This window comes from Heptranchias perlo, chromosome 23, assembly GCF_035084215.1.
Source record: "Heptranchias perlo isolate sHepPer1 chromosome 23, sHepPer1.hap1, whole genome shotgun sequence".
NCBI classification, from domain to species: Eukaryota; Metazoa; Chordata; class Chondrichthyes; order Hexanchiformes; family Hexanchidae; genus Heptranchias; species Heptranchias perlo.
The window spans coordinates 20956616-20972719 of NC_090347.1; positions in this window are offsets into that span (position 1 = coordinate 20956616).

Here is a 16104-nt window from a genome sequence, read left to right on the forward strand (position 1 = left end):
ATACATCCCATTACATTTCTGATAATGTACACGATGGCTGGTGACTTTTGCAATCACAAAACCTTTAAATTGACAACAATGTTCACAATTGTTAGGTTGAATTCAATCACAAGCGGCATTGTATTCTACAAGTAGAGTGATGAAGTTTTCTTTGAGTAAAGCTAACTATATAGAAAACACGTCATTAAAGCGTCAGTAATCTGTCTGACATTTGAATCTGTGAGTGTGAAGGCTCCAGTGTTACAAATAATGTCAGAGGTTTTCCTACTACCTGTTTTCCAGATCTTATACTAAGGTGAAGTAATGGTGATGATCAGTGTGTTTGTATTTACAATAATGTTACGATGCAGAAAATCATAGAATCATAGAATCATAGAAAGGTTACAGCACGGAAGGAGGCCATTCGGCCCATCAAGTCCGTGCTGGCTCTATGCAAGAGCAATCCAGCTAGTTCCACTCACCTGCCCTATCCCCGTAGTCCTGCAATTTTTTTTTCCTTTCAAGTGCTTATCCAGTCCCCTTTTGAAAGCCACAATTGAATCTGCCTCCACCACCTCCTCGGGCAGTGCATTCCAGATCCTAACTGCTCACAGTATGAAAACGTTTTTCCTCATGTCTCCTTTGGTTCTTTTGCCAATCACCTTAAATCTATGTCCTCTGGTTCTTGACCCTTCTGCCAATGGGAACAGTTTCTCTCTATTTACTCTGCCTAGAACCTTCATGATTTTGAAAACCTCTATCAAATCTCCTCTCAACCTTCTCTGTGCCAAAGAGAACAACCCCAGCTTTTCCAGTCTATCCATGTAACCAAAGTCCCTCATCCCTGGAATCATTCTAGTAAATCTCTTCTGCACCTTCTCTAAGGCCTTCACATCTTTCCTAAAGTGCGGTGCCCAGAACGAGACACAATACTCTAGTTGTGGCCAAACCAGTGTTTTCTAAAGGTTCATCATGACTTCCTTGCTTTTGTACTCTATGCTTCCATTTATAAAACCCAGGATCCTGTATGCTTTTTTAACCGCTTTCTCAACCTGCCCTACCACCATCAACGATTTGTGTACCTATACCCCCAGATCTTAAACTTTGGAACTAAAGGAAAACTAGAAAATAATGTTCTAAACATATTGGAAGTTCAGGAGAAGTAAGTTGATTATTTTTTAGTTTGGAACTGTATATTGCACAAGAGTACAGGAGCTGTAAACAGGAAGTTAGACCCAAATTTGCACCCGACGCTGCAGCCATTTTGCTGATGTCAAGTTTAACCCAAGTATCCTCACAATCTCATTAGAATACGCACGAGCGTAAAAAGGGCGGAAATCAGTGTAAACAAGGAATGCACTGAACTCACTCCATGAGCTCGATTTTTGGACGTCCAAACTGGCGGGTTCGTGGTGGGGGGGCTCCGAAAATCGGGGATTCCTGGGGCGGGTCCGGAGCCCGGCTCCAACCCGCCCACTTCCAGGTTCCCCAGTGATGCGCTTAGATGCGTGCGCAGCCCTCGCATGCAGGGCTCCCGCCAGCAATTAAAGCCGGCGGGATCCCACTTAAGGCAATTAATTACATAGTTCAGGTCGTTTGCAGACCTGATTTGTAGGATATTTTAGGAGGGGTGGGATTTTCATCTCAACTGAGCGTGTTTCCCGTACTGGGGGAAACACTCCCAGTTGAAATGGACGTGTTGCAGCCACCAGCCTGTGGCAGCTGCAAAGGTCCATTTGACAGGTGGTGGGGGGTGGGGGCGGAGACCCTCACTCATTGCAGGAGGCCACTCTGTCACTTTGGATAAAGTTTGGCGTCACCACCCTCCTCCTAACAATAAAATTCACCAACTCAGAACCTCAACCCCGGTGTGTAGACACATTTACCGACCTTGCGGACCCCCTCAAACGTACATCTTCTGGATGGGGGCCACCGTAGCTGCAGTCATGACCTCCTCGGAGGACGAACAGCATCACCAGCCTAGCCGGCCACGCCATCTACTTCTGACACGTGGAGCTCCACAACACAGCGCTGTGACACATCCACCTGCACAGCAGGAGGGAGGGCAACCGCAGAGAGAGATGCGTCGCAGAGGGCACTACCCTCGCCACAGGGTCCACAGACCGAGGCTCAGCTTCCTGGACCTCTCTGAGCAGCAGTGCACACGGAGGCTCAGAGTCACTCGACATGTAGTCGTGGACATCTGCAGCCTCCTTCATGCCGAGTTGCTCCCGGCTGGCCCGAGCACCATCTTCATACCTGTCACTGTCCAAGTCACCACTGCTGTCAACAACTTCTTTGCATCCTTCCAGGGTGCCACTGGGGACATCGCCGACATCTCTCAGTGGTTTGCACAAAAGAGCCCTGCAAATACACCTACATCCACCCTGCAGTGACACAATGGGTGGCATCAGGTGTGGGTCTTCATGGTGATCCTCAGGAAAGGGCATTATTGCATAAACCAGACAAGATTTGCAAAGACGTGGCAGTAGTGGTGACAATATAATATGTAATGTGAGTTGATCAGAAATCAAATATAAGTAAAAGCCATGACAAACCCTCAAACACCCTTGTGCATCCCCTTCATGCTCACGACATGTTTGCCTTACGCTGCCTACTGCACATATGTGATGCATACCCTGTGGCTGCAGCACAGGTCGTGGCAGGTTGAGTGAGGCTGACCGTGATAAAGATGCACGAGAGGGTGAGTATGAGAGAGAGCCATGAGATTGTATGAGGATTGGGTTGAGTGGTAGTGGTGGGATGAGTACTGGCGAGGTGAGTAAGTGCAGGTAAGATGAGGATGAGCTTTGAGTGGGTGTGAGGAGTGATGTGATAGTGTAGTGTTGGCAGTGCAGAAGGAGATGTGGGGTGGGGGCGGTGATGTGGCAGACAGAGTGTAGGGGAATGAGTAAGTGTACTCACTTCGGCTGACCTACTTAGGTCATTGAAGCGCCTCCTGCATTGTATGCAGGTGCGTGATATGTTGGTGGTGCCAGGCCTTCGTGGTGGCAGAAGCAGGCCACTTCCTCCCGTTTGCCGGAGAGAAGATCTCTGTCCTCCTCCTCACCCCATCCAGTAGGACCTGGAGTGAGGCATCATTAAACCTGGGAGCAGCCTTCCCCCTGGTCTGCTCCATGCTGTAATTTTGGCTCCTTTCTGCAGCATCAGTCAGTGGAGGACTGCTCCTTTAAATAGGGCTCCTCCAGCTGACAGCCTATGATGCGGCTGCACAGTCCACCCGCAGCGCAGCTTTCCAGCGCGAAACCCGGAAGCCAAGGTAAGTGGCTTCAATCAGGCTGCGATCGCGTGCGGAGCACCCCGAATTCACTGGGCGCGTTACCCACGGGCCCAGTCGACCCCCCGCTGCCAACCCACCTCCCTCCTAATATCGAGCCCCATATATTTCTTCTTTAAGTATGAAAATTTAAGTTTCAACTCATTTCACCATCATTCATGCACATCAGACACATCATGTTTGGAAACCTGCAATCGGGGAAGCTTTTCAATATTGAAAGTAACATTCTTTGCCATAAAAATCCATTCGAAGAAACAAAGAAAGCAGGTGCCAGTGAGAATAAATATTTTTAAACGATCAAAAACTTGCAATAAAACACCAGATGAATTACTTTCTTTCCTGCTGCGCCTGAAAGTCTGGTCGTAATGTGAAGAGACCCTCTGAACAAGCGCAATTGGAGAATACTCGTCGGGGGGAGGGGTAGCCAGTTTTGTGGAGGAGATTCGTTCGGACGGAGGGTTGGGGGACAGCCGTAAAAGATTGAGGAGACTTGGGCGTATTGTAATTGTGCATATTATTCACTTAGGCCCAAAATTCTGCGATCTTTTAAGCCATATAATTGGTTTGCGCCCAGATTATGCCTGTCTTTGGGAACACATGTGGAGGAAACTCCAGGCCACTTTGTACATTAGAGATTTGCTATTTATATAAGAAACTCCTTGTGCTGCGTTAGCATGGAGTGTTGTACCTATCTAACATGATAAGGAAATAGAAGGATTCAGTGGAATGCAATCTTTCCCAGTATTTGTGAACAGTTTTACAATGGAGAAATGTATATTAAAGTTTTAGTGAGGTTTTGCATGGCTTGGCAAATTAGGATCTCTCTGCTGTATCATAAATGTAAGTTAAATTTGGATGATCTAATCTACATAAAAGCAGCTTCAGAAAGGAATTGGATATATACTAGAAATGGAAAAATTTGCAGGGCTATGGGGAAAGAGCCGGGGAGTGGAACTAATTTTTTTTTATTCGTTCATGGGATGTGGGCGTCGCTGGCGAGGCCGGCATTTATTACCCATCCTTAATTGCCCTTGAGAAGGTGGTGGTGAGCTGCCTTCTTGAACTGCTGCAGTCCGTGTGGTGAAGGTTCTCCCACAGTGCTTTTAGGAAGGGAGTTCCAGGATTTTGACCCAGCGACGATGAAGGAACGGCAATGTATTTCCAAGTCGGGATGGTGTGTGACTTGGAGGGAAACGTCCAGATGGTGTTGTTTCCATGTGCCTGCTGCTCTTGTCCTTCTAGGTGGTAGAGGTCGCGGGTTTGGGAGGCGCTGTCGAAGAAGCCTTGGCGAATTGCTGCAGTGCATCCTGCGGATGGTACACACTGCAGCCACAGTGCGCCGGTGGTGAAGGGAGTGAATGTTTAGGGTGGTGGATGGGGTGCCAATCAAGTGGGCTGCTTTGTCCTGGATGGTGTCGAGCTTCTTGAGTGTTGTTGGAGCTGCACTCATCCAGGCAAGTGGAGAGTATTCCATCACACTCCTGACTTGTGCCTTGTAGATGGTGGAAAGGCTTTGGGGAGTCAGGAAGTGAGTCACTCGCTGCAGAATACCCAGCCTCTGACCTGCTCTCGTAGCCACAGTATTTATATGGCTGGTCCAGTTAAGTTTCTGGTCAATGGTGACCCCCAGGATGTTGATGGTGGGGGATTCGGCGATGGTAATGCCGTTGAATGTCAAGGGGAGGTGGTTAGACCCTCTCTTGTTGGAGATGGTCATTGCCTGGCACTTGTCTGGCGTGAATGTTACTTGCCACTTATGAGCCCAAGCCTGGATGTTGTCCAGGTCTTGCTGCATGCGGGCTCGGACTCCTTCATTATCTGAGGGGTTGCGAATGGAACTGAACACTGTGCAATCATCAGCGAACATCCCCATTTCTGACCTTATGATGGAGGGAAGGTCATTGATGAAGCAGCTGAAGATGTTTGGGCCTAGGACACTGCCCTGAGGAACTCCTGCAGCAATGCCCTGGGGCTGAAATGATTGGCCTCCAACAACCACGACCATCTTCCTTTGTGCTAGGTATGACTCCAGCCACTGGAGAGTTTTCACCCTGATTCCCATTGACTTCAATTTTACTAGGGCTCCTTGGTGCCACACTCGGTCAAATGCTGCCTTGATGTCAAGGGCAGTCACTCTCACCTCACCTCTGGAATTCAGCTCTTTTGTCCATGTTTGGACCAAGGCTGTAATGAGGTTTGGCGCCGAGTGGTCCTGGCGGAACCAAGCTGAGCATCGGTGAGCAGGTTATTGGTGAGTAAGTGCCGCTTGATAGCACTGTCAACGACACCTTCCATCACGTTGCTGATGATTGAGAGTAGAGTGATGGGGCAGTAATTGGCCGGATTGGATTTGTTCTGCTTTTTGTGGACAGGACATACCTGGGCAATTTTCCACATTGTCGGATAGATGCCAGTGTTGTAGCTGTACTGGAACAGCTTGGCTAGATGCGCAGCTAGTTCTGGAGCACAAGTCTTCAGCACTACAGCCGGGATGTTGTCGGGGCCCATAGCCTTTGCTGTATCCAGTGCACTCAGCCGTTTCTTGATATCACGTGAAGTGAATCGAATTGGCTGAAGACTGGCTTCTGTGATGGTGGGGATATCGGGAGGAGGCTGAGATGGATCATCTACTCGGCACTTCTGGCTGAAGTTGGTTGCAAACGCTTCAGCCTTGTCTTTTGCACGCGTGCTGGACTCCACCATCATTGAGGATGGGGATGTTCACAGAGCCTCCTCCTCCCGTTAGTTGTCCACCACCATTCACGACTGGATGCGGCAGGACTGCAGAACTTTGATCTGATCCGTGGTTGTGGAATCGCTTAGCTCTGTCTATAGCATGTTGCTTCCGCTGTTTAGCATGCGTGTAGTCCTGAGTTGTAGCTCTTTCAAAGAGTATAGGTACGATGGGCCGATAGGTCTCCTTCTGTGCTGTAAGATTCTGTGAATGTAGCTTTCTATAATGCACAAATTGCTTTTCTTTTATTTATTTCAATGTATTTCTTTTTATTTCTATTTAAAAGTTTCCTTTCATTCTCCTTGTGCAGTTTGTCTTTGTTCTTGAGTTTTGCTTTCTCAATTAATCTTGTTCTTTACCATTATTTATTCCTTCCAGAAGACTTTAAAAAAAAAATCCAATGACTTTTTGGTGTTTTGTTTGTGCTTTTTTATGTTAATTTTTAAAACTATAGGAACTCTTTTGATTCCTCAGCGGGTAACTGTACCACGTGATGTGGTACTGAGCCATAAAACCTACGAGAGGCCTTGGTTTGATCCCTGATCTGTGCCAAATTAGCTGATCTTAGATGCAGTGTCAATGGGTCACTATCATTGGCCCTGTGCTCCTGAGGTAGGGAGGGTAAATATATCATTGTGTTCCAGGATGTTAAGTGAAAACAGGATCAGGTGCAGACCAAATAGTATGCTGTTAATCATTGTCTGGCTTACATAGGAAGAATGGCTACAGAGGGGAGGCTCTGGACAGCTGCTAGCCCTTTTCCTTTTTTTTCCCTTGTGGAGCTAGAGTCCAGCATGAGTTTAATACCACGGGAGGCAAGGGATAAAGGGAGACAATCAGAGGGAAAATTGGAGTAGTAGAAAAAGATTTTTATTGATTGCAGCAGTACGATCCGATTATTGAATGATGAATGTTTCAATGCACATTGCAATGTATATAATTGATACAAGTCATTAACTTCAAAAAATATATCATTGCCGTATAAAGCAAAAACAAACACAAACTTAAAAACCAATTATAAACTAAATGAGGCAGTTCGAAAGATGAGTTTCATCTCTTTTTGCTTAATGAAAGCAGAGCCTCATATTGCCTTTTGTCTCTGTTCACACATGCTGGATTCCCATGGATGAATTGGGCTGCATTGTCAGTTGAATACGATAGCTTCATCAATCAAATCAGGGTCTAGTCTAACTGCGTACTGTATTTCAGTTGTGCATAATTACAATTGCTCAGATAGCATGGCGTTGTCATGAATGGCTGGTAGACACTGGTTGTGCCTATAATAAATCCATTAATGCCAAAAAATGCCAATTTCTTTTCTTAATGGTAGGATTTTTATCATTCCTCTAATATAATTCATGTGGTCTTTATTAATCTGTCAGCCACTTCCTTTGGTTGTTCCTGGATAGTAATGCCATAGATTTGGTTTATTGTCGACATAGTTTAGAATTCTGACCTGTTCAGGCTAGAACATCAGGCAATAAAAAGGGTTTGAAATTCCAAGGGAAGCAACTTCTTTTTGTGGTAGTCGAAGTAAATCCAGTTTGATTATTTCCATCTGCAGAAAGGAGTTAATAGTGACGATCCGGATTCTTTCCCCTCAGTCTGGTTCAGTAATAACTGAAGTCGAATACATTTTAAAGTCCAACACATCTTTAATAGCAGGGTTCTTAGTCTGCAGCATTGATTTGGACTCCTGATAGAGTCCCTCTATGCTGGCAGAGCAAGAACAACAACATACAGAAATCCACACGTTTTTATACAAATCAATAGGGTTGGAACATACTTAACGAGGGTCAACACCAATCATAAGCCGGGCATAGGTTGCCATGCGAGGTTACATTATTTCCGGCCAATCATAAATAATCATGTGCTGATCATGCTGCTGTTAGACATCAAAGGGGATAACTTCCTCACTTTCCAACTTGGAATGTTCTTCCCTGTCCCTTCTGTTCCTTATCTCCCAACCTGGAATGTCTTTCAACTTTGGCTAAGCTCGTTACCTATATTGATCTGCCATAAACATGGAGACATTCAGACCAGTCCTTGACTCACATCAAAGACCTATCATTGATAAGACAATGCAGGCCTGCTGACTAAGCAAACATATGGCCCAGCAGGAGGCCAGGCCACCTGTACCAATCTCAGTTACTAACTAATTAACCCTTTCTAACCATTTTGCATTCTGCTTCTTTGCCACGTAGGCATTTTAATATTTTACCGAAAACTGACCACGTAGGGATTCTCATTCCCCCCTTTTATCATTTTATGATAACCAATTATTACGGTGCTCACTGGTTCTGCAGCGCAGCAACATTTAAGTAAGCAATAAACTATAAGAATTATAACAATGAATATGACTAGCCCTTGAACTAGAGAAGTCCCAATAGAACACAGACATGTTTCATCAATACGCCTTTGTACTCTTATCTGTTCTCAGGAACAGACTCCTTCTAAACATCTCTCAAGTAAGCTGCGAATGTCCTTGGTCAGCTAAACCTATTCATGTTAATTTGAAAAGGCTAACATAGTCAAATATCCCATGGTGCTTTATATTTTGTTTCCAGCCTAACTAGACTGAATGGTACCTTTCAGACCATTTTACACCTGTGAATTGGTGCCCTCCCCATTATATCCCTTAATCCAAATTCTCCCTACAATATCCCGTTAGATGCTGTACCTCATCTTAACCAGGTTCCCTTCGTGTTGGCCACCAGTCCGGGTGGAAGAGAGGCAGAGCATCTGATAATCCTATCGAACTATAATTGTCTTCCCTTTTACATGCACCTTACCCCAGCGGGTGCTACTCCCAGTACCATTAAGATGTGTTCTTAGTTGAAACCACAGAGACAATGGGGACATTCTCACCCAGGCTCTGTTTTACTACCTTTGCCAAACCCTTCATCCTCTGCTTACATTTATTACATGCAATGAAAATCAAGAAGCCCAAAAGTTAAAATTCTAAATTGGGGAAAGGCCAATTTTGATGGTATTAGACAGGAACTTTCAGAAGTTGATTGGGAGAGTCTGTTGGCAGGCAAAGGGACGTCTGGTAAGTGGGAGGCTTTCAAAAGTGTGTTAACCAGGGTTCAGTGTAAGCACATTCCTTATAAAGTGAAGGGCAAGGCTGGTAGAAGTAGGGAACCTTGGATGACTCGGGAGATTGAGGCACTAGTCAAAAATAAGAAGGAGGCATATGACATGCATAGGCAGCTGGGATCAAGTGGATCCCTTGAAGAGTATAGAGATTGCCGGAGTAGAGTTAAGAGAGAAATCAGGAGGGCAAAAAGGGGATATGAGATTGCTTTGGCAGATCAGGCAAAGGTGAATCCAAAGAGCTTCTACAAATACATAAAGGGCAAAAGGGTAACAAGGGAGAGAGTAGGGCCTCTTAAGGATCAACAAGGTCATCTATGTGCGGAACCACAAGAGATGGGTGAGATCCTGAATGAATATTTCACATCGGTATTTACGGTTGAGAAAGGCATGGATGTTAGGGAACTTGGGGAAATAAATAGTGATGTCTTGAGGAGTGTACATATTACAGAGAGGGAGGTGCTGGAAGTCTTAACGCGCATCAAGGTAGATAAATCTCCGGGACCTGATGAAATGTATCCCAGGACGTTATGGGAGGTTAGGGAGGAAATTGCGGGTCCCCTAGCAGAGATATTTGAATCATCCACCGCTACAGGTGAGGTGCCTGAAGATTGGAGGGTAGCAAATGTTGTGCCTTTGTTTAAGAAGGGCGGCAGGGAAAAGCCTGGGAACTACAGACCAGTGAGCCTGACATCTGTAGTGGGTAAGTTGTTAGAGGGTATTCTGAGGGACAGAATCTACAGGCATTTGGAGAGGCAGGGACTAATTAGGAACAGTCAGCATGGTTTTGTGAGAGGAAAATCATGTCTCACGAATTTGATTGAGTTTTTTGAAGGGGTAACCAAGAAGATAGATGAGGGCTGTGCAGTAGACGTGGTCTACATGGACTTCAGCAAAGCATTTGACAAGGTACCGCATGGTAGGTTGTTACATAAGGTTAAATCTCATGGGATCCAAGGTGAGGTAGCCAATTGGATACAAAATTGGCTTGACGACAGAAGACAGAGGGTGGTTGTCGAGGGTTGTTTTTCAAACTGGATGCCTGTGTCCAGCGGTGTGCCTCAGGGATCGGTGCTGGGTCCGCTGTTATTTGTTATTTATATTAATGATTTGGATGAGAATTTAGGAGGCATGGTTAGTAAGTTTGCAGATGACACCAAGATTGGTGGCATTGTGGACAGTGAAGAAGGTTATCTAGGATTGCAACGGGATCTTGATAAATTGGGCCAGTGGGCCGATGAATGGCAGATGGAGTTTAATTTAGATAAATGTGAGGTGATGCATTTTGGTAGATCGAATCGGGCCAGGACCTACTCCGTTAATGGTAGGGCGTTGGGGAGAGTTATAGAACAAAGAGATCTAGGAGTACAGATTCATAGCTCCTTGAAAGTGGAGTCACAGGTGGATAGGGTGGTGAAGAAGGCATTCAGCATGCTTGGTTTCATTGGTCAGAACATTGAATGCAGGAGTTGGGATGTCTTGTTGAAGTTGTACAGGGCATTGGTGAGGCCACACTTGGAGTACTGTGTACAGTTCTGGTCACCCTATTATAGAAAGGATATTATTAAACTAGAAAGAGTGCAGAAAAGATTTACTAGGATGCTACCGGGACTTGATGGTTTGACTTACAGGGAGAGGTTAGACAGACTGGGACTTTATTCCCTGGAGAGTAGGAGGTTAAGGGGTGATCTTATAGAAGTCTATAAAATAATGAGGGGCATAGATAAGGTCGATAGTCAAAATCTTTTCCCAAAGGTAGGGGAGTCTATAACGAGGGGGCACAGATTTAAGGTGAGAGGGGAGAGATACAAAAGGGTCCAGAGGGGCAATTTTTTCACTCAAAGGGTGGTGAGTGTCTGGAACGAGCTGCCAGAGGCAGTAGTAGAGGCGGGTACAATTTTGTCTTTTAAAAAGCATTTGGACAGTTACATGGGGAAGATGGGTATCGAGGGATATGGGCCAAGTGCAGGCAATTGGGACTAGCTTAGTGGTATAAACTGGGCGACATGGACATGTTGGGCCGAAGGGCCTGTTTCCATGTTGTAACTTCTATGATTACAACAAACTGCACTACGACTAATACATATGAAATTAATCTAATCCAAAGATGGATCTGTATATTCAGTCCCAAATTCCAGAGGTCATTTCACCAGGTGGTGACTTTAATTTGGTCAATGTCATGCTTAATGTTGTTATTGTCCTGTTGTAGGTTATAATAAACCTTCTGGGAGAGGCGTATCTCCATTCGCAATGCTTCCAAGTATTTAGGCAACAGGGGTGTCAGATACCCAAATGTGTCCTGATATGCTTTTAAGTCCTTTCTGACATTCTCAGAAACTTGTAAGGTGGTGAGGTTATGCCGATGTATCTCTACCAGTTCCTCGGGTCGAATCCGAACCAGGACTTCAGAAATGGAGTAGAATTCTGGACTTAAAATATCACAAGTTAGATTGGCATATTTAAACGTTTTCAAATTAGTTGTAACACAGTATTCGCCCTCTCCGGCATATACCACTTAAGTGGGTTTTAGATCCGCCTCTAGGACCTCCATGGTACAGTTAATATCCCGATTGGTACCGGTATTATTAAACCCACACTGTGCTTCTAGGCTGTGTCCAACACTATGTGGACACACAGTGACAGCATGTCTAGTAACACATCCCTTTAATTTTGTTCCAGCCAATCAGCTTAAATCTACGTCCTCTAGTTCTTGAACCCTCTGCTAGGGGAAACAGGTACTTCCTGTCTACTTTATCTGGGCCCCTCATAATCTTGTAATTTTGTATCCATCGTGCGGATATCTTCTAAATATTGTTTCTCCCAATTTTATTGTTAACTGATGGGAACCTAACCCTGAATTTTGGAAATCCAAATTACTGTGTCCCTCTTTACTTTAATTTCAGTCCTTTTGATTGATACCAGTGTTTCCTGACTGTTTCATTAATTAGTTGGTTTCTCTATGGACCATGTGTCAGTGCCTTGTTTAAAAGGATTTCTCACTCGCTTGGACCACATTAACCATTTTCCTGTTGTGCTGTTGTCAAGTAACTGAGCCTGTCTGAGACTCATTCTTCACTGTATCTTCTTCATGTATCTCCGCATACTAGCAGCATCTCATAGGAATGAGCTTAGTGTTCTTGGATATTAACTTTCTGCTGGCCAGTCTCTTCTTCCTCATGGTATTTCCGAACATTTTCCATGGCACACATCATATGTCCTGTAGGATTCAGTCCTGTAAAAGCAACTGGTTTGTTTAAAGAGTGGTTGCAATAGCTCACCAGGCCATAGGCCTTTGTAATCATGTTCTTCATCCTGATCTCCGTTTCAGATGATGGCAACATACATTTGTATCTTTTATGTCCACTGTAGCCATTCTTAGGTTTTCAGGTTATCTTATCAAAAAGATCAGGGGTGTCTCGAGTGCTTATCTCCCCCTGCATGGTCCCGATGTCAGGGTAGTGGCCAGGCTTTCGAGTGTAGTTTTCTCATTATTCATTATAGGCAAGGACACAAATATCTCCACGAGAAAGCTATCAATTTACTATTCTCAACTACACTTTCCTGACTTCCACTAGATTGTATATTTATGCCAGATTGATTTTTTATCATGCCCAATTCAATGACTTTAGAGAAATTCCCATATCTCCCCACCTCGAGCATTCTGTCTCGGAAGACAACAAATAGGCTAAAACAAAACAAATCAAAATGTTTTCAAAAGAAGAGAATCAGGTTGATATCACCTCACTGTGACATTTGGTATCCGCTGATGTCTGCAGCTAAAGTCTTAAATCTTTAACACCACTGGATCGTTTCCTGCACCAAATTTCTCCAGCAAAGGTTGCACCGTAACTTTGTAACTACTCTTGGTAATCCTGCACCATCAACACTTACGTGGTCCCAAAAAAAAACCAGGGTCACCTGTTTTAAAAGAAACACAGAAAATCCATTGCGGCTCTTCTTGAGAGCCCAAGTGATTAATTTGTTAAATCTTCATTTATTATTTATTTATCCAAAGGAATAATCCCTATACCCGAAACAAATTTAGAAAACAAAACAGGAGAGAGAATTTGCCTAGTTCCACTCTCTCCCTCTCTCTGAAGCACGCAGCCTGTCTGAAATAAACACTGTCTCTTCCACATACAGATGTACGCAGGGCTGCAGACTGGAATTTCTAACTCCAAGTCCTAATCTCTGTGTTTTCAAGATGTAACCACATTAAGCAGATATCATTAGCAGCCGCCTGCTAAGATACGTTATATTCCTCTTTTATTAATTTATTAATGGTTTGGGCATGTGTTTCTAGCACTGTAGCTATCCTTTGCAAATATATGGTCAGCATTTGATCTTCAGACAATTCCTTATCTGTATTTTCATTTATCTTTTAATATATCTTTAATGCGAGACCCTAAATCTCTGACCTTTTGATCTAATGTTGCCAAATCAATGGTGTTAACAACTGAGGCAAAGGCAGTTGCTATATCACTTATCACAGATCTTTACGTCTCCATATTTGCCTATCTCTTTTTACGATGTCCACCTCCATTCCATGTCGCTCTTTGTTTTAACACTTGAGTTAGGAGGTGTTGATCTAATTGTTGAGTTTTCTTAGCAGTCTCAATGCGAGTTATATAATTTGTCAGGGAAGGTCTCCCCTCTTTGGTCAGATCTTGTATTCTACTATTAATTTCAAATAAAATTGAACAGCCCCAGAACTTGTCAAAACTTCCTTATCATACTGTGGCAGGGTAAAACTGATAGGCGTTTAGTACCCTGTGTCAGTACATAGCTCAAGTAATGGACTTCCAATTGTCTAACCTATGCTTCCTTTTCATATGATTTGTTTTACATTCCTTTCTTATCAATTTTTCACTGTAGCGTGAAAACTTATATCTCAGTCAATTGTAGCCTTTGGCATTTCCGAGTGATTGGGACAATTTTACTAATATAACCTATACCAATTATTACCTCATGTTCACCTGTGTAATGGTTAGCCTCAGACAGTTCTCAACCGACTGGGTCATTTCTATCTGTTTGAACTGGTCTTGGCATGACAGTCTGGCTTCTTGGGATGGAAGGGGTTAACATTAACTTGCTCTTGTGGTAGGAGTAACTTGATCCTTCTCCCTTTTGAGATTAAGTTCCCACCTTCAAAATTTCACTTCACACAGGTTTGACTGATTTGTTTACTTCTCACATTTGTGGATTGCTTTATACTATATTTTTGCACACTATTTTTTCACATACTTTTAGTGGATCTGATTATAATCAACGCTCCGAGCTGTTCCAGCTTTCCGACTTTTCCTATCAGTGATACCAGATAGTTTTTTTAATGTATCCCGTTAATTTTTAACCTCTTTTTAAACCACAGCCAATCACAAAATAAACATTCAAAATGCCAATTTTTTGAAGATCCCATGTCTGGAATTTAACATGCCCACACTTTATAAGAACCAGAATTTAATAGGTCACTTAACCTCAATAACTCCAATTTTAATTCAGCAGTATCAGAATTAAACACACGACAAGACAGATACATTACACAAAGGAAGAAAACACACAAGACACAGTAAGAAGGGGGCGTGGCCCACAACACCGACAAAAAAAAACACTGATCAAGACAGGCTTTTTAAAGGGACAGTACACTTAAACAACACAACCTTTCTTTTTCGGGTCTCTGTCTTTTAAACATTTGTCTAGTCACTTAATTCTATCCATTTTTTTACAGTACTGTTTCCATAAAGCAATTAGTTCTTTGGCTGAGGTACCTCTGTTATTTTTCCAAATTAATTCCTGAGCCTTTTTTGGCGGCATCTAAGTCTTTATCAATAGTTCCTGTTTATATCCAATCATCAGGAACTTAAACCCTGACTACCCTCAGTGATATTAACCACTGACCTACCGCTTACAAGTTATTCCCTCAGTGATATTCGACCACTGACCACTGACCTCTTCCTGCTATTTCTGTGTATTCGCCAGACTGACCTGAATCTTGTAAGGACGCACACGAGTGTTAGCGATTGGACGATTCGTTGTCAGACGGACGGATTGGAGGAAAACCGACATAGTAAATTAAGACTACTTACATCGGGGCGCCATTTCCTTCCTCCGTGTCTGAGACAATCCGCCTCTTACTCCGCGAACTCTCGGTGAACGACCGTTAAGATCCCACCGCTGCCACCAAATGACGATCCGGATTCTTTCCCCTCAGTCTGGTTCAGTAATAACTGAAGTCGAATACATTTTAAAGTCCAACACATCTTTAATAGCAGGGTTCTTAGTCTGCAGCATTGATTTGGACTCCTGATAGAGTCCCTCTATGCTGGCAGAGCAAGAACAACAACATACAGAAATCCACACGTTTTTATACAAATCAATAGGGTTGGAACATACTTAACGAGGGTCAACACCAATCATAAGCCGGGCATAGGTTGCCATGCGAGGTTACATTATTTCCGGCCAATCATAAATAATCATGTGCTGATCATGCTGCTGTTAGACATCAAAGGGGATAACTTCCTCACTTTCCAACTTGGAATGTTCTTCCCTGTCCCTTCTGTTCCTTATCTCCCAACCTGGAATGTCTTTCAACTTTGGCTAAGCTCGTTACCTATATTGATCTGCCATAAACATGGAGACATTCAGACCAGTCCTTGACTCACATCAAAGACCTATCATTGATAAGACAATGCAGGCCTGCTGACTAAGCAAACATATGGCCCAGCAGGAGGCCAGGCCACCTGTACCAATCTCAGTTACTAACTAATTAACCCTTTCTAACCATTTTGCATTCTGCTTCTTTGCCACGTAGGCATTTTAATATTTTACCGAAAACTGACCACGTAGGGATTCTCAATAGTATCACAAATTACTTCTTCTCCCCCCGTGCCAGTGATAGCTCCCTACAGCCTGACCTTGTATGTGGAGAAATATCACAAGGCTGATGGTATCACAGGGTCACTTCTCTGGTGTGAACCACAGACACTGCCAGTAGTAACTA